The 24,773-nt window shown below is 42.0% G+C and overlaps 1 protein-coding gene across 13 annotated transcripts in view; it reads left to right on the top strand.

Annotated features, from left to right (window-relative positions):
* The window catches only part of RBFOX1 (RNA binding fox-1 homolog 1), a 2,169,222-nt gene that overhangs the window by 1,085,142 nt on the left and 1,059,307 nt on the right, over positions 1–24,773 (top strand). The gene's annotated exons all lie outside the window — the stretch shown is intronic.

Raw genomic sequence — 24,773 nt, 5'->3', positions numbered from 1 at the left:
ACCAAGCTCCTCCTTTTTTTTAAAAAAAAAAAAACAAAAACATTTTTATTGATTTCAGAGAGGAAGGGAGAGGGAGAGAGAGATATAAACATCAATGATGAGAGAGAATCATTGATTGGCTGCCTCCTGCATGCCCCCTACTGAGGATCCAGCCCGCAACCCCAGCATGTGCCCTGACTTGGGAATCAAACCCTGACCTCCTGATTCATAGGTAGATACTCAATCACGGAGCCACGTTGGCCAGGCCAGCTCCTCCCTTTTGAAAGCTTATAATCTTCACCTTGCTGACCCATATGGCCTCCACAAGCCCCACATGGCTATTAAAATTTACACACATACGTGAATTCGGATGATGTTTGGTGCCTCCGTCAGAAAAGCCGCATTTCAAGTGCTTACTAGTCCATGTGGCTGGAAGCTCACATATTGGAGAGCACAGATGGATGGACCACTTTCATCACTGCAGAAAGTTCTCCCCAACAATGCTGGTCTCCTGGAAAACAGAGACAATAAAACTTAAACAAATGAATGTTAGTACTATTTAAGAATACTGATAACGTGCTCCTTTAAATCCTCCTTTTTTCTAAATGTGGGGTTATCCTGCCTTGGAAATGTTGATACTGTGAACTTGGGAAGGTGTTCTGTGGTGGTTCAGGAACAAATTGAAGTCGGATATTCCCCCTTCCCTCTTTTCCTCCTCCCGCCCTTTTCCTTTGCTGCCCAGCACTTTCCCTTTGTCTCCTGTCTCTTACACTCTCTCCCTCCTTCCATACCACCACTCTTCTAGTATTTTTTACGGGGGAAATATCCTTACCCTCAGATTCCAATGTCTATTGGAACCTCTAACTGCAGTGTAATTGATACCAGGAAGGCTGTGATAGGAGCAGGGAAAGATGAAACAGACACCCACCCACAGGACGGAGGTACCATCCCTGCTCGGCCGTGATAGGAAAAGCTGCGCTGAGGTGTATGCTTATCCTTGACCTTCAGCAAGCCCGGCCCTCCCAGTGAGTGACAGGCAGGATGCACACAGAACTTGTCCTCAGAGGGCAGCAGTTCTATGGATGCAATTATTAATCACCGCAAAGCTGTTGTGAACTATTAACATGAAACAATGACAAGCTGCTTTGTTCCTCCTAGATCAATATTGCTGAGAGGCCCTCCTGCCCTACGCTGATCCTTTAGACAGGTAACTCCTATTGCCATAAATGTCTGATGACTTTTTAATCAAGTGTCAATGGTCTTCAGCATTTCAGACAGCATGGATGTGGGGGACCTGCGGCTGGTAGTGGCCACATCTGCTTCAATTCTGTGCTGCCTTTTGTCCATCTCTAGTTCTACAAAGCATTGGAGGTGGCTCACAATAAGGGCACACATTCCGTAAAAAGTAAGATATGATAAAAACAAAAGAAATTGTGTGAGCCTAGTAATAAAAGGGTGAGAGGAGAATAATAGTAAGGAAGAAGAGAATGGAGGTAAAAAATTATGCAAACATTTCATTTATTCAAATATATTCACAATCTTAGATTAAAGCCAGCCAATGGAATTGAGCACAAAGTTTATATGCTCATAGATAAGAATTCTCCTTAAGTGGAAAGGAAGGAAGGATGCTATATATCCTGCTCTTTGGCCATATTTCTGTAATATAATTTATTTAGCACGCACTCTGTTGCTGGGATTTTGATAGACACCAAGGCCTGGGAGGAAGACATACATATGACCAAAAGCAGGTGTTTGCAGGTAGAATAAATGGCACGTTCAGAGGCCTGGAGGTAAAGGGCATTGTATATACTCAGAGCAGAAAGTGGATCAGTGTGTGTGCACTCGTTTGAGTTTATCGATGATGATGGGAAAGGCCATAGCCAGTGAACCTAAGAGATAAGGAAGGACCAGATAACTTAGGGCTCTGTTAAGGCAAGTTAAGGAGTTTAGCTTTTCCTTTAAGGACAATTGGGAACCATTGAAGTGGATCCAATTTTCCATTTAGAAAGGAAGCTCTCCCTGCAGTGTGGAGAATGCATTGCGGGGAAGGAGACAGGAGGGAAGCATCTGTTAGGGGGAGACTCTCCCTGCAGGTGAGAAATGTGGAGGCTTTGGGTAAGGCTAGGGCTATACCAGTGAAGATAACTGAATGGATCTATGAGATGTGAGGTGGGAGAACCTGTTTATCTTGGCGATTAATTGTAAATAATGGGTGAAGGTGTGAGAGGGAGCATCTTGGACTTTCAGGTTTCTTTCTGGAATGTTCTAGGTCAGTGGTTCTCAACCTTCTGGCCCTTTAAGTACAGTTCCTCATGTTGTGACCCAACCATAAAATTATTTTCATTGCTACTTCATAACTGTAATGTTGCTACTGTTATGAATCCTAATGTAAATATCTGATATGCAGGATGGACTTAGGCAACCCCAGTGAAAGGGACGTTCAACCGCCAAAGGGGTCGCGACCAATGTAGGTAACATTTAATGAGATGAAGAAAGACGGAAGAGGTTGACTGAGTCTGAGGCATGATGTCCGAGATGTTTGGAAGACACTTGGGTGGAGATAGATGTTTCTTAGGCAGTTGAGTGTATGATTCTGACACTCAGAAGGGAAGTGCATAAGGACCTTGGAATCTACATGGTTTTTAAGCCATGGGGATTAAGCTTGGAGTGAGAAAGAAAGAAGGCTCCAGACCTTTTTGAATCCTCACTCTGAGAGGGTTCTCTGGGGAGTAAGGATCCATAAAGAATTCTAATCACCATTATAACAGCAGGAAACCAGGGAGTCACAGAAGCAAAAACAGGAATGTGACACAGCCTGTGTCACAGCTCCATGGGGTCCCCTGACAATGGAAGCCATGGCCCTGGGTGATGCACTCAAGAAGAGCTCAGTAAAAAAAGATGAGATCCCAGGAGTCACCTCTGGGGTCTTGCATGATTTGCAGCTGACCTTGAATTTCTGAAAGTCCACCCGGCCACAGCATTGGTTTGAGGTGGAGAGAAATGTGCCTTCAGTGATACTCTGTGAATTACTGACCGTTTTCCCAGACATCTGAGCTGTAACTTTAATAACCTGAGCTCTAGTTCCGATCACAGTTCCCGCAGTGCCCCGGGACTCATTAAATTGCTGGGGGTATTCAAAGGCCTCCCAATTAAGGACCCGTTTTATGTGCATAGTCGGAATTCTGGAAATGATTGTCTCTTTGGAGGCACAGGAGTAGGCGCTGCTGTCGGCTGGGATGAATGGTAATGTGGGCCCCGGTGATTCCCTGTCCTTCATCGTTTGATCTGCTTTAATAACCAGAGTGTAATTAGACAATTGTTGTGGGCAGATAGGTGTTACAAATGGAGCTGTAAACTCAGCATCTTAAAAAAACCCCGTGGGTGTCAGATTCTCCCCTGCACTGCAGCTGCCAGGTGACTCTGGTGCAAAGTGAGATGAAGCCCAGGATGCCCGCTCAGGGATGATGTGCATGGCTTTGCACCTGGTCACAGGTACACAGGTATGTGTCCTCAAAATTGAAAAGATATAATAATCCCTTAGTATCATTTTTAGGGGAATGTTTCTACATGAAGGTATGGAACGTGTTGACATTTAGTACTAGGGAGTTGGAGCAAGGGAACTAAAAGTTTTGTTCATCTTGACTTGTATTTGTTACTCTTTCTATGGCCCAGCCTTATGCAGCAGACTCCACGCTATTCTGAGCTGTGGGAGTTTCTTTGGAGCATGGGGGTTTTAGCCGGGTTGATACCACCCAGTAACACAGAGGGAGCGTCATGGTGGTGAAGAGTTTGGGATCTGCGGAACTGCCTGCGATCATAGACTGGCTCTCCTATTTATTACTTCTTTGACCTTGGAAACTGCCTCTGAGCCTCAGTTTCTCCATCTTTGAAATATAGTCATAATACCAGACTTCCTGCATGATTAGAAAGATGAAGGGATACAATGCACGAGAAACACTTGGCATCACACCAAGCATGTCCTAAGTGCTAGCTGTGTTCATTATCACTCTCACAACTTCAGCGTGGTAACCATCATCAGCCAGGAAACCTGAGTCTGGACCATTGGTATGTCCGAGTAAGAAAATAACTGGCGCCCACTATCCCCTGAGCTTGCCCAACTGCCCTGACCGTGTGCAACAGGCTCCGAGGCTCCTCAAACCACAGAGAAATTCAAGCCCTTCTCTTGGAGCACTCATTTGACCTCGAAGGAAGAAATAAAAGAACTGTAAATGCTGTTTTATGTAAATAGCATCTCAGATACATTATGGAGTTGAATGCAAAATGGACGTGGATTTGCAGGACAAACACATAATGTCAAATGCATTTTGCCTTTGCAAGATCTGCTTCTAGATGTTCCCCCAGAATTCCTGGGGGATTGAAGCCACTATGGTCTGTGGACCATTCCCAGTACCTCCCAGACTAGAAAGTATAAGGGCTCCTCCTAAGCTTTCCTGAGATTCTACTAGAAAGTCAGTGTTTCTGACACTGGAGTTTAAATATCAGCACTTTTTCTTTATTCAGGATACTCAGCTTACAGCGTCATCTTTTCAACAGAGTTTTAACTTAATGTCTCCTCTCTCCATCTTCTAAGTATTAATTTAGGCACACCAAGGATTAAAGCAAGTTAGAAATTGCATAAACTATTTGAATTGGAAGTTGCCTAAGGATGAAAATGATTGTGCAACTGACACACGGCTGACCAAAAGGCTTTTCTTTACAGGACTCCCCTCTATCCAGTGCTTCTTATGTTTTTTGAAGATTGACAATGCATCCTTCTATCCAAACATGTTGTGAATAGCCTTAACATTAACACTTTAAAGTCTTGTCCCTTCTTGTCAATAACTGCCTAACAATCATAATTTAGATTGTGTGCGTTTGCTGAGGCTGCCATACCAACGTGCCACAAATTGGGCAATTTAGACAACAGAATTTTTTTTTTTTTACATTCCTGGAGTCTACAAATCTGAGATCAAGGTGTTGGCCTGGTGGTTTCTTCTGAGGCCTCTGTCCTTGCCTTGTAGATGGCTGGCTTCTCCCTGTGCCTTCCTATCCCTCTGCGTGTCCCCAAGTCCTAATCTCTTTTTCTTATAAGGACAATTGTATTGAATTAGGACCCATCCACATGACCTAATTTTAACTTAATTGAAGGCCCTGTCCTGGATACAATCACATTCTGAGTACTAGGTGTTAGGGCTTCAACATGAATTTGGGGAAATATGGAACAATCTACCTATCTATACATAAAAGACCAATATGCACAGTGTCCCCTTGGGAGTTCAATCGGGAGAGCGGGAGTTCAATTGCTCACCATGATGTGTGCTGACTGCCGATGGGGGTGGGTGTGGAATGAAGGAAGGCCCCGGCGAGCAGCCAGAAGGCCCCGATCAGCCCTGATCACAGGCCAGGCTTAGGGACCCTACCCATGCACAAATTTCATGCACCGGGCCTCTAGTTTAGCTGTAACATAGGTTACCATAATTTGTTCAACTATGTTCCCATTATTTTTTGGCAAAATAAACAACATTTGGAAATAGAAACTGAAACAACCATGAGATGACCTACTGCTACAGACTTATTAGAATGGCCAAAATCTGGAACACTGACAACACCAAATGCTGGCAAGAATCTGGAGCAAAAGGAACTCTCATTCACTGCTGGTAGCAGCCACTTTGAAACATGGAGCAGCCACTTCGGAAGACAGTTTGGCGGTTTCTTAAAAAACTAAACATACTCCTACCATGAGACCCAGCAGTCTTGCTCCTTGGTATTTACTGAAAGGAGTTGAAACTTACATTTACACAAAAAACTGCATCTGCATGTTTAAAACAACTTTGTTCATAATTTCCAAAACGTGGAAGTAACCAAGAGGTAAATGGGTCCATAAGCTGTGATACATCCAGACAATTGAATATTATTTAGCATGAAATTAAATGAGCTACCAAGTCATGAAAAGGCATACAAAAAACTCAAATGCATTTTATTAAGTGAAGGAAGCCAATCTGAAAAGGACTATGTACAGTATGACTCCAACAATTCTGACACTCTGGAAAAGGCAAAACTATGGAGACAGCAGAAATATCAGTGGTTGCCAGGCCCTGAGATCAATGTCAAATGCATTTTGGGACAGGGGGGAATGAGTAAGTGTGGTGCAGAGAATTTTTAGGGCAGTGAAACAACTCCATCTGAACTATAATGATACATACACATAATTATCATTATATATTTGTCCAGACCCATAGAATGCGCCACCCCAAGAGTGAACCCTGATGTAAACTAGAAACTTTGGGGATGTTGAGAATAGGGAGGCTGTGAAAATGGGGCCAAGATGCGTGTAGGAAATCTCTGTACCTAGCTCTCAATTTTTCTGTGAACCTGAAACTTCTCTGAAGTTAAAATGTATAAATAAAATAAAAACTTTTTGACAATTGACCCATAACATTCACTGAGATAGATAACCCTGAAATGTTTTATTGTAATTTCCAAGTTCAACTTTTTTCCCTTTTCCTCAAAGTAAGGAATGACTATCTCCACCTAGGAATTTAACAACTTGATTCTGTTTTGACAGCGATATTTAATAGAAGATTATTTTTCCACTGGTAATCTGCAGATTAATCGGATAGTTTCATGGGAATCAAAGAGCTGGGAGGACTGTTCCGTTTAAGCTATCCTTGTGCTTATGTAGGGACAATAATATCATCCAATAAAAGGATGTATGCAATTACATCAGCTTTGTGGTAATTATATGGATATTTTAGCTGTTTGGTGCATTTAATTATGCTTTGTTAAACAGCCCACATTAACTTTCAGTGGGGCCAGCTCTGACTGGATTCACGCCAAGAGGCATGCAATGTCTCACATGGTGCATTTTCCTAGAGGCAGAGAGCAATGAAAATTGGGCAGAAGTGTTAGAAGACCTACTAACGTTCCTTGTGTTTCCTTTTTAAAACATTTTAAGTGAAAAGTTCCTGAGATAATTTTATCTCTTTTAAAATCTTTTAGTCATTTGGGTTAAAAAGGAATGCATGACTCCTGGAACCATTAAAATAACACAGAACTGTCTAAAGTAAAATTAATAGGTGGCCCTCTCCATCGACCCCTTCAGTCCTTTAATAACGCACCAGGGAGATGGAATTCCCTTACATGATGGTTTATGCTCTTTTATATCCTCTCCTTTGCTAATCTTCACCTATATGTCCTAAAGATGCTCTCGCTGTCTATATTTTATTGAATAACTTGCCTTTTTCACATGGCATGTTTACTAACCTTACATGTCAATATTAACAATCTACTTGGTCCTTTGTAACAGCTGTATAGTGTTCCATGATATGGCTGCATCTGAATTTGTTCAGCCACTCCCCCACACACTGATAGCCTTTAGATTATTTGTACTTTAGATTTGTTCATTGTGTCTCCTGATAAAAATGAGCAGTGCATCAGTAAACATTTTGTATATATTTCTTTAGTTCTGCTACTTTTTCTTTCTGTTGGATAAATTCCCAGAAATGAAATAATTGGTGAATATTTTACAAGTTTTTCATTTCAACAGATATTACCAAATTAAACCCAGAGACATTAGAATGATTTGCAATCTTCTCAACACTGAAAACTCCCTGGCCAACACTGGATATTAGGAATCTAATGAACAAAATAAACGGATGAACAAAATAGAAACAGAGGCATGGACACACGGAACCGACTGACCCTGTCAGAGGAGGCGGGAGGGAGACTGGATGAAAGAAGGTGAAGGGATTAGTCACAGACACAGAGACATAGACAACAGTGTAGTGAAGGCCAGAGGGAAGGGGGGGGGGTGGGGAATGGGTGGAGGTGGGCAAGTGGAGGGGAGGAAAGTAATAGGGACATTGTAATAGAATCAACAATAAAAAGAAAGCTAAAAAGAAGAATTTAGCCTTGGTCAGTGTGGCTATTGTTTGAATGTCATACTCTGCATAGAAAGGTTGAGGGTTCGATTACAGCATGGGGAACATGCCCTGTTGTGGGTTCCATTCTCCCATCAGGGTGCAACAGGCGACCAATTGATGTTTTTCTCTCATATCAATGTCTCTCTCTCTGTCATCTCTGTTACCCTTTCTCTAAAATCAATAAAAACGTATTTTTTAAAAAGAAGTGTAAAAAGCAGTATTTTAAAATGATTGAGTATAAGTATGGCACATGGTATGTTGTTGCTTTAATTAGAATTTTCCTGATTACTTGTGATACACAATATCCTTCCTCCTGTATGAATCATTTATGTACAATCTTTGTCCATTTTCAATTGGTTTATCTTTTGCTTGTTAACCTGTAGGAATTCTTGGTCACCTTAGTCAGTTACAGGTGTTATAACCACATGCTATCATTTGCCTTTGATTTCATTTATCTTTTGCCATATAAAAGCTTAATTTGTATGTGATCACTTTAACTGTTGACTCAAGAAGCTGTCAATTCTCATTCAACTTCCATAAAAATAGCCTCTTATGCTTTCTTTTTCTTTTTTTATTAAACTGATTGGGCTGACATTGCTCAACATGAACATATAGGTTTCAGGTGTGGGTTTCTGTGTTATAATAGCTGTATATTGCACCATTGTACTGAGTGCTCAGCACCCAGTACACCTGTCACCATATGTGCAGTCTATGCTTTATCTTTAGATTTTTAATTTACTTAGAATTTACTTTTTAAAAGTTAAGTATCAAATCTAACACACATTATTTTTTTCTTGAAAAGGTTTATTCACCTGACTCAATATCATTTATTCAGTATCGCACCATTTTCCACTAACTTGTATATACACAAGTTGTATGTCACCCTGTCTGCATTCTTTATATTCAACTGTTGATTTACTCTTATTTATTAGTACTTTGCTCATTTCTGTCCTTCAGCCTTGGCGTGATACTGTGGAATGACATAGGAAGGACAAGAATTCCCTACTTTAAAGTGTAGGGCAAGTAACAATTGGGGTCAGAAGCTTGTTTGAACTGATCTACTAGTTACGTTTCCTTTGGGCATAAGTGGCAGAAACTGGACCAAAGTTAGCCGAAGCAAAAAAGGAGGAATACTGACATTCAGAACTGAAAACGCCATGATTGCTCAAAGTTTACCGAGTCCAGAAGCTCAAACAGCCTCACGCTAGGACTGGATCTCGCTCTCTCTCGCTGGCTCTGTTCCTGCCAAGTTTAGGCCGCCTTGGCCATGATTACTCATGGGCCCAGGTTTCATCTTGTTCTCCGAACATCCTCATGGAAAACACTGGGTCACATGCCCGCCATCACAACCATCCCCACTGTCAGAGAGATGTGAGTTCCTTAACAGCTGGGCCAGCTTGCATGCGCACCTCAAGCTAACAATAGAATCGACTCTACAGGAGGCAAACCATCATACTGATGGTCCGTCCTCTCTCAGAGAGACAGGACCACTAAGGAGAAATGATATGCAAAGGGGGTGGCCCCTGGATCATCCAAAACTAGTGGCATTCACTACACCCGAGTCAGTGTGACTGGAATTTCCATATTATTTCTGAAAATCCACTGGACCCTTTAAGTGGAGTCACTGATGCCTGCTCTCCTGTGATTGTCACCAGCCTGGGATCAACTTCCAGCTGTTGGGGTGAAGGCAACCCTTTCATCCCAGTGGGGCCAGCTTTAATGACTGCACTTAGATGCCGTCTAGAGAAAACCAGATTAAAGCCACAATGGCATACCATTTGTGCATCTTGAATTGGCAACGATTAACAAAATTGCTAGTAGCCAAGTATGGAAAGACTGTGAGGTAACAAAAACCCTCATATACTGATGGTGGGAGTGTAATTTTTGAAAATGTGTCTCTCTCTCTCTCTCTCTCTCTCTCTCTCTCTCTCTCTCTATATATATATATATATATATATATATATATATATATATAGTTTTATTTAGTGATGCCTCTTTTATTAATTACCCCTATAGCAGTGGTAATTAAAAAGGGCTGATTAAAAAGTTGCTGTCTAGCCATGCATTTGCCTGATATTTGCAGGAAGGGCACAAAAAAGAAAACCTTTTACAGCAAGGAACACAGCTCCTGAATGAAAGCTTGGCCCTAGAAGCAGAACCTTAGTATTTCAGAAAGGTTTTCTCTCGAGTGGGCAGGTCACCTCTCTGTGCTTTGATTACACCTTCCATATGGATTACGGATCATATTCCACACATCAATTACTCAGCCACAGCTTCCATCACTCCGCTGAATGTATTTCCTCTCTCCTCCTTCCTGCAAGGTTTGTGGAAGCCAAGTTCACTGGATAGATGCGCATTAAAAAGAGGTGGCAGCATATGGCAGAGGAGGACTGAGCCTCCAAGAAAAAAAAAATCCGGCAGCAGTTCTTTTGTTGTTGTTATTTAGACAGCAAGTGTTTTATTATGCTCACAGATCCTGTGGGTCAGGACTTTGGAAAGGGCAGAGACAGGGGCGGGGGGGGGGGGGGGCGGCCTTTCCCTAATTCATGGTGCTGGAGGCCTCAATGGGGCAATACAGAGGCTGGTGGGGAGCAGCTGGGGTGGGGGCTGGGATGCGGGAAGGACGTTCACTCATGGCTATGATGTCCAGCTGGAGGAGCAAACTCCAGGATGCCCATCTGTAGGGCTTACAGGAGGCCACTCTGCATGGCTCAGCTTCCTTACAGCATGGGGGCCCCAGGGGAGGGCTGAGCATGCGTGCCACCACACACAGTGGAACTGCAGTGTGGTTCTGTCATAGTCTCCTGGGGTCAGTTCCTCAGTCAATGGTGACTAGCTCCATGAGCCACCAGGCAAGGTGCTCACCCACTCTGCGAAGTCCATATCTTGTTTTGTAAAATAGGCATTATAATTATAGTCTCTCATGCCTAGCTCGATGGCCATGAAGAGTAAATGACAGAGAGTGTATGCAAAACGTTCTACAAACCCTGAAGCCCTGGACACGTGCGATGTCGCTCATGTTGAATCACCCTTTGTAGCTTCCGGTCTCTATCCACTGGTCTCATACCCAGCCAATTGGTTGTCTAACACTTTATATGTTTGCAGAATGAGGTGGAGTAAGTCATTCCAGAAAATAAAAAGTGGTGGACTGAGTTTTGTTGTTTTCTATGTATTTGTTTTATTTGATAGTAAGATGAAGGCCACTGTCCCTTCTCCTGAACATAAGGATGCTATTCTTTATGTTGACACCATGGATGAGCCTATAAGAGTCAAGGTAGCCTAGTGGATTTGGTTCCATTCTTTAATAGATACCTTTTATTTTTATTTTTGTACGGAAAGAGTTGGATAGTTGGACTCAACCGTTTGGTCCTTAGGTCTTAACCTCTAAAATCTACATAGAGCCTTAGCTGGTTTGGCTCAATGGATAGAGTGTCAGTCTGTGTACTGAAGGGTTCCAGGTTTGCTTCCAGTCGAGGGTTCAATGCCCAGGTTGTGGGCTTGATTCCCAGTAGGGGGTGTGCAGGAGGCAACCAATCAATGATTTTCTCTCATCATTGATTCTCTCTCTCTCTCTCTCTCTCTCTCTCTCTCTCTCTCTCTCTCCCTTCCTCTCTGAAATCAATAAAAATATAAATTTTAAAAATCTACATAGAAAATTCACCCTTTCCATCAATGTACCTTTAGACCAAAGCCTTCTCACTCATGGGAATTGGTGTGTCCCTAAATGACTTCTCTTGGAACACGGCCATGCCCATTTGTTTCCATATTGTCTACGGTTGTTTTTGTGCTTAAAGGGCAGAGTTGAGTACTTGCAACAGAGACCATATGGCCCACAAAGCAGAAAATATTTTCTATCTGGCCCTTCACAAGAAAAGTTTGATTCCTGATTTAGACTAAAGTTTGAGTTGAGTTACTGTTGTACTAATAAGAGACCTGAAAACTATATATATCTGTGATAGAATGAGTGTGTATGTGTCCTTTAAACTTTCTAGCTAACCCTTACCTTACCCCAAAAAGGATAAAAATAATTTTAACCTGACCATTGTGGCTCAGTTGGTTAGAGTATTGTTCTATGCACTGAAAGGTTGAGAGTTCAATTCTCCGTCAGGGCACATATCCAGGTTGTGGGTTTGATCCCTGGTCAGGATGCACCTGGGAGGCAATCATCACTGTTTCTCTCTCACATTGATGTTTCTCTCTCTCTCTTTTTTTTAAAAATATATTTTTTTATTGATTTTTTACCAAGAGGAAGGGAGAGAGATAGAGAGTTAGAAACATCGATGAGAGAGAAACATCGATCAGCTGCCTCCTGCACATCTCCTACTGGGGATGTGCCCGCAACCCAGGTACATGCCCTTGACCGGAATCGAACCTGGGACCCTTGAGTCCACAGGCCGACGCTCTATTCACTGAGCCAAACCTGTTTTGGCATTTCTCTCTCTCTTAATCTCTCCCTTCCTTGCTTTCTAAAAGCAATTTTTAAAATAAATTTAAATTGAAAAAAATGTTAAGTCATTAGTGGTTGTACTCTCTTTGAGTGCATTTTAACATCACTGGTTTATTTTTGAAAACTTTTTAAATGCCTACTATTCCAAGTTATTGTGCTAGGTCCTTTAACATGTGTTATTTAACTTTATAATCCTCAGCAACCATCTGAATGGATTGGTATTAAACCCATTTTAGAGGAGAGGAAACAGGTGTTGAGGAGGATTTCAATAACTTGTCAAATGTCTTGGAACTTCTCAGAGCCAGAATTCAAACTTGGACATGTCTGAATTCAAGCTGCTGGTTGCTGGGTGTAAGAAGATTGGGCATATCATCTTGCTGTCCTGTTGCCAATCCCATGAGGCTTGAATGGGAAATCAAGGGATAAAGAAGGTGCCTCCATGCACCTAAAGAGGCTCTAGACTTGGTTTTGCACTTTTTATTATCTCTGTAAGGCGTTTTGAACGAGGCGAGGCTCTCTTACGTTGAGTAACTGCACATTGCTCACTGTGAACACTGATACTTAGACTCTAGCAATGAAACTATAAAACATGTGAAGACAAAAATGTAATCTCTTCAGATTGATTTCTAGGCTGAGAGGTACAGAAACTGGAACAGTCCTATCTGGGAACCATATTCCCATTCTGTGCGGGCTTTGATAGAAGTAAATGCCGTTGATGGAATCATTTATATTGTCTAATTGCTTGCACGACTTACATGTAACAATATAATACAGTTTAATAAATCTGCATATTTGTTTTTAAGCCACCTTGTTAGGTATGATGGACATTCAAAAAGCGGTGATATTGAATGTTTGCAACCTGATGAGTTTGGAGATAAGTACATGCCCATAGTCAAGGCCACAAACTTATTCATCATCTCCAAAAAGCTTCTTTTTACCCTCTTTTAAATTGTTTTTCTTTTGTGGGAAGAGCACTTCAGATTTAACTTCTTGCCAATTTTTAAGTCTACAGTACAGTTTTATTAACTAGAGTCCCCATGCTCTACATTACAGCTCCAGAGCATATTGCATTCATCTTGCATAATTGAAACTTTGTACCCTTCAACTTACATCTCCTCAGTTCCTGCCACCCCATCCCTGGTAACCACTGTTCTACTCTCTGCTCCTTGAGACTTACTATTTTAGATCCTCCATAAAAGTGGGATCATGCAATGTTTGTTTGTTTGTATCTGGCTTATTTCATTTAGCATAGCCAGTCATGTTGTTGCAAATGGCAGGATTTTCTTTTTCTTTTTGAGACCAAGTAATATTCCTGTGTGCGCATACCACATATTCTTTATCCATTCATCCATTGGTAGACATTTGGTTTGTTTGTTTTGTATCTTGACTGTGGTGAATAACACTACAGTGAACAAGGGAGTGCAGATATCTTTCCTAGATCCCAACTTCAGTTCCTTTGGAAGGATACCTGGAAGTGAGATTGTTAGATCACATGATATTTCTATTTTTAGTTTTTCCAGGAAGTTCCAAAGTGATTTCTACAGTGACTATGGGCTGATTTACATTTCTATCAACATTGGACAAGGGTTCCCTTTTCGCTCCATCCTCACCAACACTTACCATGTAAAAAAGAATAATAGCCATTCTAATAGGTGTGAGATGACATCTCATGGTGGTTTTGATTCCCCTGGTGATCAATGATGTTGAGCGCCTTTTCAATTAATGTGGATTAAATGAATTATGATATGGAAAATGTTGCAGCAACACCAGGCACTGAGATTACATTCATACAGTGAAGGGTTTTAATAGTGTTGTTAGTGTAATGATTTTATTACTATCAGTTGCAGTGACACACATAATTGCCCAGCGAGGTGGCTTCATACTTGCTGGGGGTTTTGACCTGCAGAATTCATACCCCCTAGAAATACAATTTGGTGAGGCAGGGATCCTTAGCCTCAGAGTGGACAGAGCTTGTTTCCTGGAATATCAATTTTGCTCAAAGCTTTTGGAGAAAAGGTGTTATCTTTTCTATAAAAAACAAATACACAGGGAAGAGAAAGCACATGGGGTTTTAAGAGAAAACCTGAGACATCAAATACCTTTTACCAGCCACTGGATCCTTCCAGCTGGGGGTAGCTTAGATCTCCTCTGCCCTTAGTTAGTGGTACCTACGGGGGCATTTTCACAGCAATAAATTATTACTCCACCCAAAGGTGGTTTCTGTTTTTCTGTAATGTTCTGAAGTTTGCTAATGCAACCTGTCTGTCTTTGTCAAGATAGTAACATGGCTAATAAAGAATTCATAAAAATATTCCAGAATAAGCTTTTTAAAAATGTCTCTGATGATCATCTTGTGGCCAGAACATCCTTTACCTTTTGAGCTAAAAGTATTAAAGAAATGGAGTTTGTTTTCTCATGGACAGGGACAACAGTGTGGTGACTGTGGGGAGAGGGGGTGGGTGGAGGTGGGAGAGGGTAAATGGGGGATAAATTGTGATGAAGAAAAGAAAAAAGAAAGCAAGACTTGTGCAGGTGGGAATGTGACTAACTAAACGGGGAGAACACAGTGAACATGTTTGGGGCATTCCCATGTGTCAACCGCTGTGCGAGGGGCTGAACATGTGTTATTATATCCAATCCCCACCGCATTCCTGAGGGCCATTTCCATCCTAGTGCTATGAGCGATATAATACTGAGAGTCACAGATGTATAATATTGAGATAAGACATATAATACTTGAGCATCAACCTATGAACCAGGAGATCTGGGTTCAGTTCCTGGTCAGGGCACTTTCTGGGTTGCAGGCTCTGTCCCCAGTGTGGGGCGTGCAGGAGGCAGCCAACAGTAGAGCGAGAGACGGGCGGGGCCTGCTGTCAAGTTTAGATGTCTAAGTCTGTAGTCTACGCACTAGTCCTAACCACCGCTGAGAGAGATCCGAGCTCAGAGACGTCCTTTATGCACTTGAGTCAAGACAAGGCTCTTTAAAACACCTCTCAGCAAAGTATGTCGATAATGTTTGCTAAGTCCACTCATTGGTTTGGGAAAGAGTCTTAGCCCAAGAATGAATACCTGAGTTCTGAGGCAGGGGTGGTGGTGTGGTGATGATAACACTCTTTCCCAGCTCAGCCGTGAACTGCACATGTTTATCTCAGCAAGTTCTTCTGTCTTGTAGGTGATTGTGTCAAAAAGAGGGAAGAGCCCAGCTGGTGTTGCTCAGTGGTTGAGCATCAACCTATGAACCAAAAGATCCGGGTTCGATTCCTGGTCAGAGGACATGCCTGGTTTGCAGGCTCTGTCCCCAGTGTGGGACATGCAGGGGGCAGCCAATCAATAATTCTCTCTCATAACTGATGTTTCTGTTTCTCTTTCCCTCTCCCTTTCTCTCTGAAGTCAATCAAATACATATATAAAAGAAAAGAAAAGATACAAGTTGAGGGGCAAGACAAGAGGAGGAAAAGTGCTGGGGTACAATATAGAAAAGTAGAAAGGAAAATAGAGTCATCCCTAAGGATTTTCAGCAAAACAGCAAGTCGTACTAACAATATTATTCTAAAGCTACGACCAAGATGTAACGTCCAATGTCCCCAGTGCCAATCCCTTTAGAAGGTCTTAGTCATCCTAAGAGACCATCACAGCGTGTGCTTCGCCAGCTCTAAATGCTGTAATTAAGCACCAGGTGAAACGCTGGTTTGTCTTAGGGCCCATGCCATGGGGAAAGGATGTAGCTTGGAAAACTCGCACTGGGTGAAATGAGCTGCACCTGCTCTGGGGGTACCTGCAAGCTGAGAACCCTGCCGGAAAAAGCAGACCCACATCTCACTGGTTTCTCTTTCTTTTGTTTCCTTATCCTACTATGTTGAGTGCATAGCATTTGAGTAGGATTACAGGGTGACTACTTAGAATTGGAACTTTGAGCTTTCTGCAGAAGGAATCAAACAGCGTTTGAAATGCCCTCATATCCCATTGACTCACTGAGAGTTAGGGATCCTCCAATGTCAATCAAGATCTATAGAGCAGCAGCTGGGAACCTCACAATCCTATACAGTGGGGCCTTGACTTACGAGTGTCCCGACTAACGAGTTTTTTGAGATATCAGCTGTCTCTCAGCCGATTTTTTGCATTGAGTTGACAGAGTAATTTGAGTTAACGAGCTCCTTAACGAGCTTGGTCTCGGAATGAATTAAACTCCTAAGTCAAGGCCCCACTGTATTGCATCTCACCTGCACTAAGCTGTTGGTGGATGAATGACTCCCATCTTACTCCTGATAAAGGGTCTGTGATAACAACTGAGCTGAAATTCTAGACAGCAAAGTGATCCCAAGAAAGCTGTGTTTCCTGCTCAGACTTGGGACACTAGCAGCCTTGTGCTTAGGAAAAGTTCATTAAGCATCTACTTTGTGCCTGGCACACAGACCTTTGCTTAGTGCAGTGATGGCGAACCTATGACATGCGTGTCAGAAGTGACATGTGAACTCATTTTTTTTGGTTGATTTTTCTTTGTTAAATGGCATTTAAATATATAAAATAAATATCAAAAATATGTCTTTTTTTTTTTTACTATGGTTGCAAATATCAAAAAATTTCTATCTGTGACACGGCACCAGAGTTAAGTTAGGGTTTTTCAAAATGCTGACACGCCGAGCTCAAAAGGTTCACCATCACTGGCTTAGTGAGTGCTTTATTATCCTATTACCATTCATTTTAAATAGCCATATGTAGACACTCATTGTTTAAATTGCATTTCTATGGGCTGGCACTAGCTATGCTTCATGAAAGAGCATGAGCCACAGGGAAGTGGTTTATTCAACTCAGCATTGGGATATTTTTTGCTTTTCTGCAAAGCATAGGGATCTGAGGACGTTTTTGCAGGCTGGCCATGTCCTGTGCAATACCAACTGTGTCTAGAGATTCTAGCAAGGATGGAGAGTGTGGTTGGGACTTCAAGGGAAGTCTGCTTTCATAGGAAGCATTAGGGGAAGAGAAAGAATACAGAGCTAAGGAAGAAAGCTTTCAATGGCCAGGACAACAACTTCCCCCATCTCTGTCTTTCTCTGGGGCCAAGCAGACTCTTGTTTCTGCTTATCTGCCTGCCCCTACTTCCCAGTTCATTTGAGAGGTAACCTCACCCCTTCTTTGCTCCTCTGTGGACTGTGACTCCTGACTACTCATCAGATTCTTCCATGATATCTTCCTGATCTAACAAATGCAGCTATCAAAGCTCCCCCCTCCATCTCTTTTCAAAAGCCCTTTTAGGAGAGACTCTAATTTGACCAGAGAGGGGTACATGGACAGGTGACTGGTTGAGGTGGGGCTGGGAGAGGAGTGGTTTCTGTAAAAAGTAGAGGGTAGAGAAAGGGGCCAACAATTGCCATCTGTATGGTAGCCATGGAGGTGATGTAGCATCAGAAGCCTTTCCACCTCCTAGACCAGAGATTCTCAACCTGTGGGCCACGACTCCTGTGGGGGTCGAACGACCCTTTCACAGGGGTCGCCTAAGACCATCCTGCATATCAGATATTTACATTAGGATTCATAACAGTAGCAATATTACAGTTATGAAGTAGTAACGAAAATAATTTTATGGTTGGGTCACAACATGAGGAACTGTATTTAAAGGGCCAGAAGGTTGAGAACTACTGCTCTAGACCCTCAAGAAAAGGACACCCTCCGTGTGTCCTTTACCCGCCTTCTGTCCTGGTCCCAGAACGCATCAAGTCACTGGAACTGGGTGTTGTGTCACATCCCGCCTACAGGGTGACAGACCGCTTCCACCTGCAGGGTGAGGGGACTTGGGGAACAGAGTGATCAGTCGTGTCTTTTATGACTCTTTTGGTCTCCAAATTGTTTATCTAATTTCCTATTTAGGCAATTCAAGGGAAAGTTGTCCTAGTGAAGATAGAATGGCCATTTAAAGATATTTCCAAGCAAACCTCTTCCATCTTTACAATGCCCATGCTGGCCTAACACACAGAAATACCAATAATAATGTGCATATCTCTCCCCATTGTAGGGGAGGAAACATCTTGCCCTCTACTCATCTTAGGTTCTCCACCTGGGCCCTGTGCATGGGACTGAAAAAGACAGATTCATAAGACAAGAACATACTCATTTAGATGATGTAAGTTTTTGTGACACGTGAGCGTTCAATAGGGAATGAAGACCCAAAGGGGCAGTTAAGCCTGAGCATGGAATACTAGGTTGGATGAAAACTGGAAAGTCGTGGAAAAATGTGATAGAACAGAGATAGGATGTAAGGGTAGTAAACCAGGGGCAACTTGGCAAGGTTTATTTGGATTCTTTCCATGTCCCTCCACCTCTGGAGAAAAGGATGCCCCCTGTCCTATACTTTCCTATACAGAGAGCGTCTCTCAAGTGAGCTCCTATGACTTGTGTTAGGGAGAATGGCAGGTCAGAGAGCTCTCCTGCACCTGCTGTTTCTCAAATCCTTTTCAGCTCAACACACCCAATATGCCAAGCTGATGTATTTTGGAGGAGCGTTGTCCTGAACCCCACCACTCTCCACCCAGTCTTCTGCTCCGGGACCCCAGGACACCTTGCAATATGTGGGAGTAAACTTTCCCTCCCGTTTCCTAGCTCTCAGAGCTCTTAGCCTGAACCTCAGCTCTGGCCCCACCTACATGTCTACTTTGTGTTCTGCTTATTAGCGAGCGGGCCTCACCCTCCCAGGCTCTCTGCGGGCAGAGTACATCGGCCTTGTTTTTATAGCTGGACAGTGCATATCAGGTGGCATGTGCTCTAAAGCAGTGGTTCTCAACCTGTGGGTCGCGACCCCTTTGGGGTCAAACGACCCTTTCACAGGGGTCGCCCAAGACCATCGGAAAACACATATATAATTACATATTGTTTTTGTGATGAATCACTATGTTTTAATTATGTTCAATTTGTAACAATGAAATTGGGGGTCACCACAACATGAGGAACTGTATTAAAGGGTCGCGGCATTAGGAAGGTTGAGAACCACTGCTCTATAGTATTTGAATGAATCAAAGGCAGGAAGCTGCCGGACATAATGATAAATCCTAACCACCCAATGATCTTATCTATGGCACCTATCCTCCTTCCCCCATCCCATGGCAAAGTTCATTTACTGCGTAGCAGCTACTAGAGTCTGGCATCTGGTTTCTGTCTGTCTTCCCCACTGGCAGGTGAGCTCCATGAGGGCTGGGCTTTGTCTGTCTCATTTACCTAGTGGAGTATTGAAAACAACCATTAGAGAAATAAGTGAAGACCAGTGAAAGGAGAACAAGCAAAGGCTGCTTAGCGAGAGCTCGCTATAGCTGGGACGTCAGCCACCATCACTTGTGCTTTGGCAGAGTCTCCGAGTTGGGCAGAGGAGTGGAAAGCTTCCTAGGAGGAGAAAGGAAGGTTTCGGGGACACCCTGATGGCAGGCTTTGGGCCTGGGGCAGCTGCAGGGGCACTGAGTGGGAGCAGGATCTTCTGTGGGATTGGTCATGGGGCCTATTTAGCTTTCTCTCCTTAGTTCTTAAGGTGGAAGTAGGGACAAACCTTAAAGAAGCTGTCCCTTACTAAGCAAGTCCTGCCTGGTTTAGTGCCAAATGTTACTGGGGTTTCTGTTTGGCTTCCTGAACTGATTGCGAGAGACAGAAGTCAGAGGTGGTCTGACTTCCTGAAAATCTGATCTGCGGATAGCATGCTGCTTTTCTGGGCTGGTTGCTGGGGATCCTGGGCCAGAGTTCCATTTTTCCATATGGTCTGGTTGTTTTCCATTTGTATAGCCATCCTCTCATTGTTGATGGGAGAGAAGGAGGCAAAGGAAGAAGGAAGGGAGGGAAGGAAGAAAGGAAGGAAGAAAAGCTATTGTCTAACTTCCCTGATGTAGATTGAGTTTTGAACACTACATGTCAAGGAGCAATTCCTCAGAGGCCACGCGGTGGCTGTTTTCAGGAGTGCCCACCCTTGAACCGGATTCCATAATCCAAAGCTGGAGCACCATGAAGAAGAACCGTCAATGGACCAGATAACAGCCAAAGGCTGTTGAGGAGGCACTTAAAGAATTTTCAGTTTGCAATTGTGCAGAAGCTGTTGTTCAGGTAATTTAACATTGATTTTGGTTTAAGAGGCAATTAAGACAAAATGGACAGCCACTCGCCACTTAGGTTAAATAAGCTTAGATTTAAATTGCTCCCCATTACCGCCTTTGTTTTCTATGTTTGAGCTCTTTCATGTTAATTTAGCCTGCAATTGGGTGGAGGCCCAACTGGAGCAGGTGGATGGAGAGGTTCCGGAGCCAGGAGATGGTTATTGAAAGAGGAAGTGGTTGGCCCCAAATTGTTCCCAGGATGAGATGGCTTCTCTGTGATACTGCTACTGGGAATGTAGGTTACTATAACTTTTCAGTATTCTGGTTCCTTATATCTAAAGCCCTAAAAAACGGTGCCCACATTTTGACTCATCAGTTTCACTTTCAGATATTTACCTTGAGATGTAGGACAGAGACAGGCTCATGACATTATGGGCAAAGATGTTCATTTCGGTGTTATTGAACATGGAGTGAAACAAACCTGGGCATCATAGTGGCATACTAAAATTAATATCATCTTTTTTTATTAGGCAGAAACTCTTGATACATTGCAAAGTGCAACAAGAGTATAAGGCATTTTATGTACTAAAATGTCTGTTGTGGTTATGACTTTTTAGTTACCTATGCGATGAAAAATGTCTGAGTGGACCTACTTGTGATAAAACATTGCACATGGCTATCTTTGGAAGGTAAAGTAATGAGTAACTTTTTTTCCTTGTACTTTTCCAAATTTTCTAAACTTTCCAAGGTCAACACACGTTGGCCTTATATTGATAAAAAGCATTGAAAAACAATCCTTGTTGGTTGCCATGCTATTTAATAAAAAATCATCCCTCTCAGTGTTGTGCTTGCTGCGTGCCACCTCAAGGAAAAGGTTATGTGGACGTGCTAAATTATGAAGAGGAGGAATGGATGTTCAGTTGCAATAATTCTGTTTCTTGCTCGAAAAAAAGTCTGCTACTCCTCATTAAGGAATGTGGTTCACCTGGTCCTAGTTTAAAGTTGTAAGGTGCACCATTTTGTAGAGCACGCTTCTAAAATATGCCCAGGTAATTCATGCATTTGCCTATTAGGAAATGTGGTCATTTGCTAGCCACCAATGTTGAGCTAATGGGATCCATTTCAGAATATAAGCACAATAACTCCACCATAAATCGTGCGCTCTCCCGTCTCACTGTGCTTCATTAAGCTCACCTTTCCTGATGCAACTGGATTAGTGGATGTCAGGACAAAGAAAGTCATTAGGTCCCACTGTTCTAATCCGACAGGCGCCAGTGTGGTTGCTATGTAATTTTATTTTAGTTTATTTTATTTTTCTGCTGGAACCTGCTTTGTGCTTTTCTGTGAGGAAATATTTTCAAACTGGTAAAGAAGCAATATTACTGTATTGTGAGGCAGATCTCAGTCGGTCATTACCATAACTTCTAGCAGAAAGGATAATCTATGGCGCATTTACTTCAAGGATAAGATTGATTTTTATAAAAATCTTTAGTGCACTGAGGCTTAGCAATTTTTTTTTTCCTATGAAGAAGCAATTAGATACTGGGGTTTTCCAGAAATGTTAGGTGAGTGTAAGCCAAACCTTGATGTTTTTTTTGAAGGTCTTATCATTCAGGATTTGAAGGGAAAAGACAGATCCTGGCGAGAAAAAATGCTATTGCACAATGGTGGTTTGAACCACTCACATGGTCCCGGCGGGCGGGGGTCCACCGTTTCCTTATATCTACATCTACTTGGGAAATTGACAAATACCTGAATTAACAAAGAAGAAAGTAATAAGCACCTATGTTTCTACCATCAAGAACTACCAGTTTTGCATTTATTTTTTCCAGGTATGTGTATCTACATAGACACACACATACATTTTAAAAATGGAATACACCTTCCCGTTAAAGTCAAAACAAGCCATGTGTGTGTGTATAGTATTCATTTACATGTATGAATATGTCATATACATGCATGTTTTAAAAGGTTTTATATACATACAAACTTCATTTTGTAAGTTATCCATCTGTGTTTATGAGTGCACATATGTATGCATATTTAAAGGAAGTATATAAAACATACACATTACCTTTTATTAAAGTATAAAACCAATAAATAAATTCCCTGAAAAGGGGAACTAGAGCTGTCTCTCCCTCCCCATCAGCCCCAGTCTCCTCCCAGGTCCCAGAGAGGACACTGTTATGAATGTGGGGCCCATTCTTCCAGACCAGAGATTGGGGAACATCTGTAAAGGGCCAGACAGTAAACATTTTGGGCTTTGTGGGCCATTTGGTACTGTCATCACCGTTCAACTGTGCCACTGAGCAAAAGTAGTCACAGGCGATGTGTAAGCAAATGGTACATAGCTGAATTCCAATAAGACTGCATTTGTGGAAAGTGAAATTTGAATGTCTTAATACCATATCTTTTAATATAATAAAATATTCCTCTTCTTTTCATGTTTTCTTTTTAAACCACTTACATATAAAAGACATTTCTGGCTAGCAGCTTGTACAGAAACAGGCAGCAGCCGGATTTGGCCAGTCTCCCTTCTGGATCATTTTCTATGTGTCCACAGGTATGTATATATCTAGAGAAAATCTACACTATTTCATTTGTGCATTTTCTTTCATGAAGGGTATCATGGTGTATGAATTATTTAAAACTTGCTTTTTTATCTCAGCAAAACTTTTACTGAAAAAAATGTATTTATATCTATCTATACTTGTACTATGCAGTGTATATAGATATATTTTTCTCTATACACATCCATGTTTATACAGCTACAGATTATTTGAATATAGCTTTAATCATCATTTGTCTCTGTTCTATAGTATTCCACATAGGATATATAATATTTTTATGGTGATAGGTAGTTTGTTATTTTGTTTTTATTACAAGCTGTTATATCCCCGAACATAGCTTGTGCATAAGTTTGCTGGGTGGGCATTAGAATTAGAACTTCTTGGTTATAGGGTGAGCACATTCTCTATTTTAATACCTCTTAGGAAATCAGTTTCCAGAGCGACCATAACACGTTGCATTCCCACAGGGGCTCAGGGGCTCTCATCCATTGCTGTTTTCCTCATAGACAGTGAATGAGGAAACAACCTTAGCTCTGTGTCATCTGGTCTTGTTGCCACAGATGCTAGAGTAGACCTTTAGTTCCCTTTGGGTGAGCACAGACATTGTTTTAACTCTTTGCTGGGGCACTTACACATGAGAATAGCAATTTATATCAATAACCAGGTTTGGCAACATCTGCCAAGGTTGTCTCACTCCTTGATTAAATGGCCATATGTGCCAGGGAACAGGAGGACAAATGAGGCTGTAATTAGGGTTTGCTATCTCTCCACCCGCCACCCCCACCATCCCTAACTTAGAATAACCTTGCTTTTGTGTACTGATTTGTGAACCAAATTATTCCAATGAGAATGCCAACTTCCGCTGGCATAGAAAGTAAAATAATACTTTATATTTGTGGATCTCTGTAATTATATAAGGTTATGGTTAAGCAAAAAGTCTGGAAACCTGTCTGATTACATAAAAGTCTGGAAATCTCTTGCCATCTTACCCAATGCCATTGAAAGCCTCGACCAAAGGACATGTGCTTACGTTAGCCTTCAACTGTTAAAATAACCAGGGAGCATACTGCGTCATCCCTGTGACAGGAAGTCTTACCTAATGTCACCTTAGCATCCCTTAAATGCCACTGCCCCCAGGAAAGGCTGGTGGAGAAAAACACACATTACCTTCTATTCACTCCCCAAGGAGTAATTGAAACGCTATTTTAACGCTATATTAAAAACACCCTTAATGCATAGAAGGAAAAAAAAATGAAACTTCTCATTTTGTTACTGGTGTGACAGAGATGGATGATGGCCATATAAGGACTTGGCATGTTCCCCCAAAACCTCAAGATATTGCCTCTGAATGTGAAGCTGTAATGAACGTGGAAGTAAATATCTGAAAGATTTATTAGCATTTTAAAATGTGCTTACTGATATATAAAATTCTAATCAGTTGTACACAAGGCCTTTAACAAAAAGAAAAAGTATCTGAGAAATGGCAAGGAAGCCAGTGAATATTTCACTGTTAATCAAATAAGGTCTATTTACCCACATGTGGAATTTTCTTCGGCGTTTAGATCCCTCCCATCCCATTGATAAGTGCTTTCATGCAGCTTTCAGTTCCGACTGTAAGGAAAAAGAAAGAAAAAAACACACTAATTTGTCTACATCCAGAGATTCACTTCCCCAGCCAACCAATTGCTTGGTCTTTAATGAAATCAGCACTTAGACAGGGACTAGCTGGGACTTAACAACAACAAAAATGGGAAATTTATTTTGATGTCATCATTCTTCAAGGTAAATACAC

The sequence above is a fragment of the Myotis nattereri genome, assembly GCF_964212035.1.
Source record: "Myotis nattereri genome assembly, chromosome: 4".
NCBI lineage: Eukaryota > Metazoa > Chordata > Mammalia > Chiroptera > Vespertilionidae > Myotis > Myotis nattereri.
This window is presented reverse-complemented; position numbering and strand designations above follow the sequence as displayed.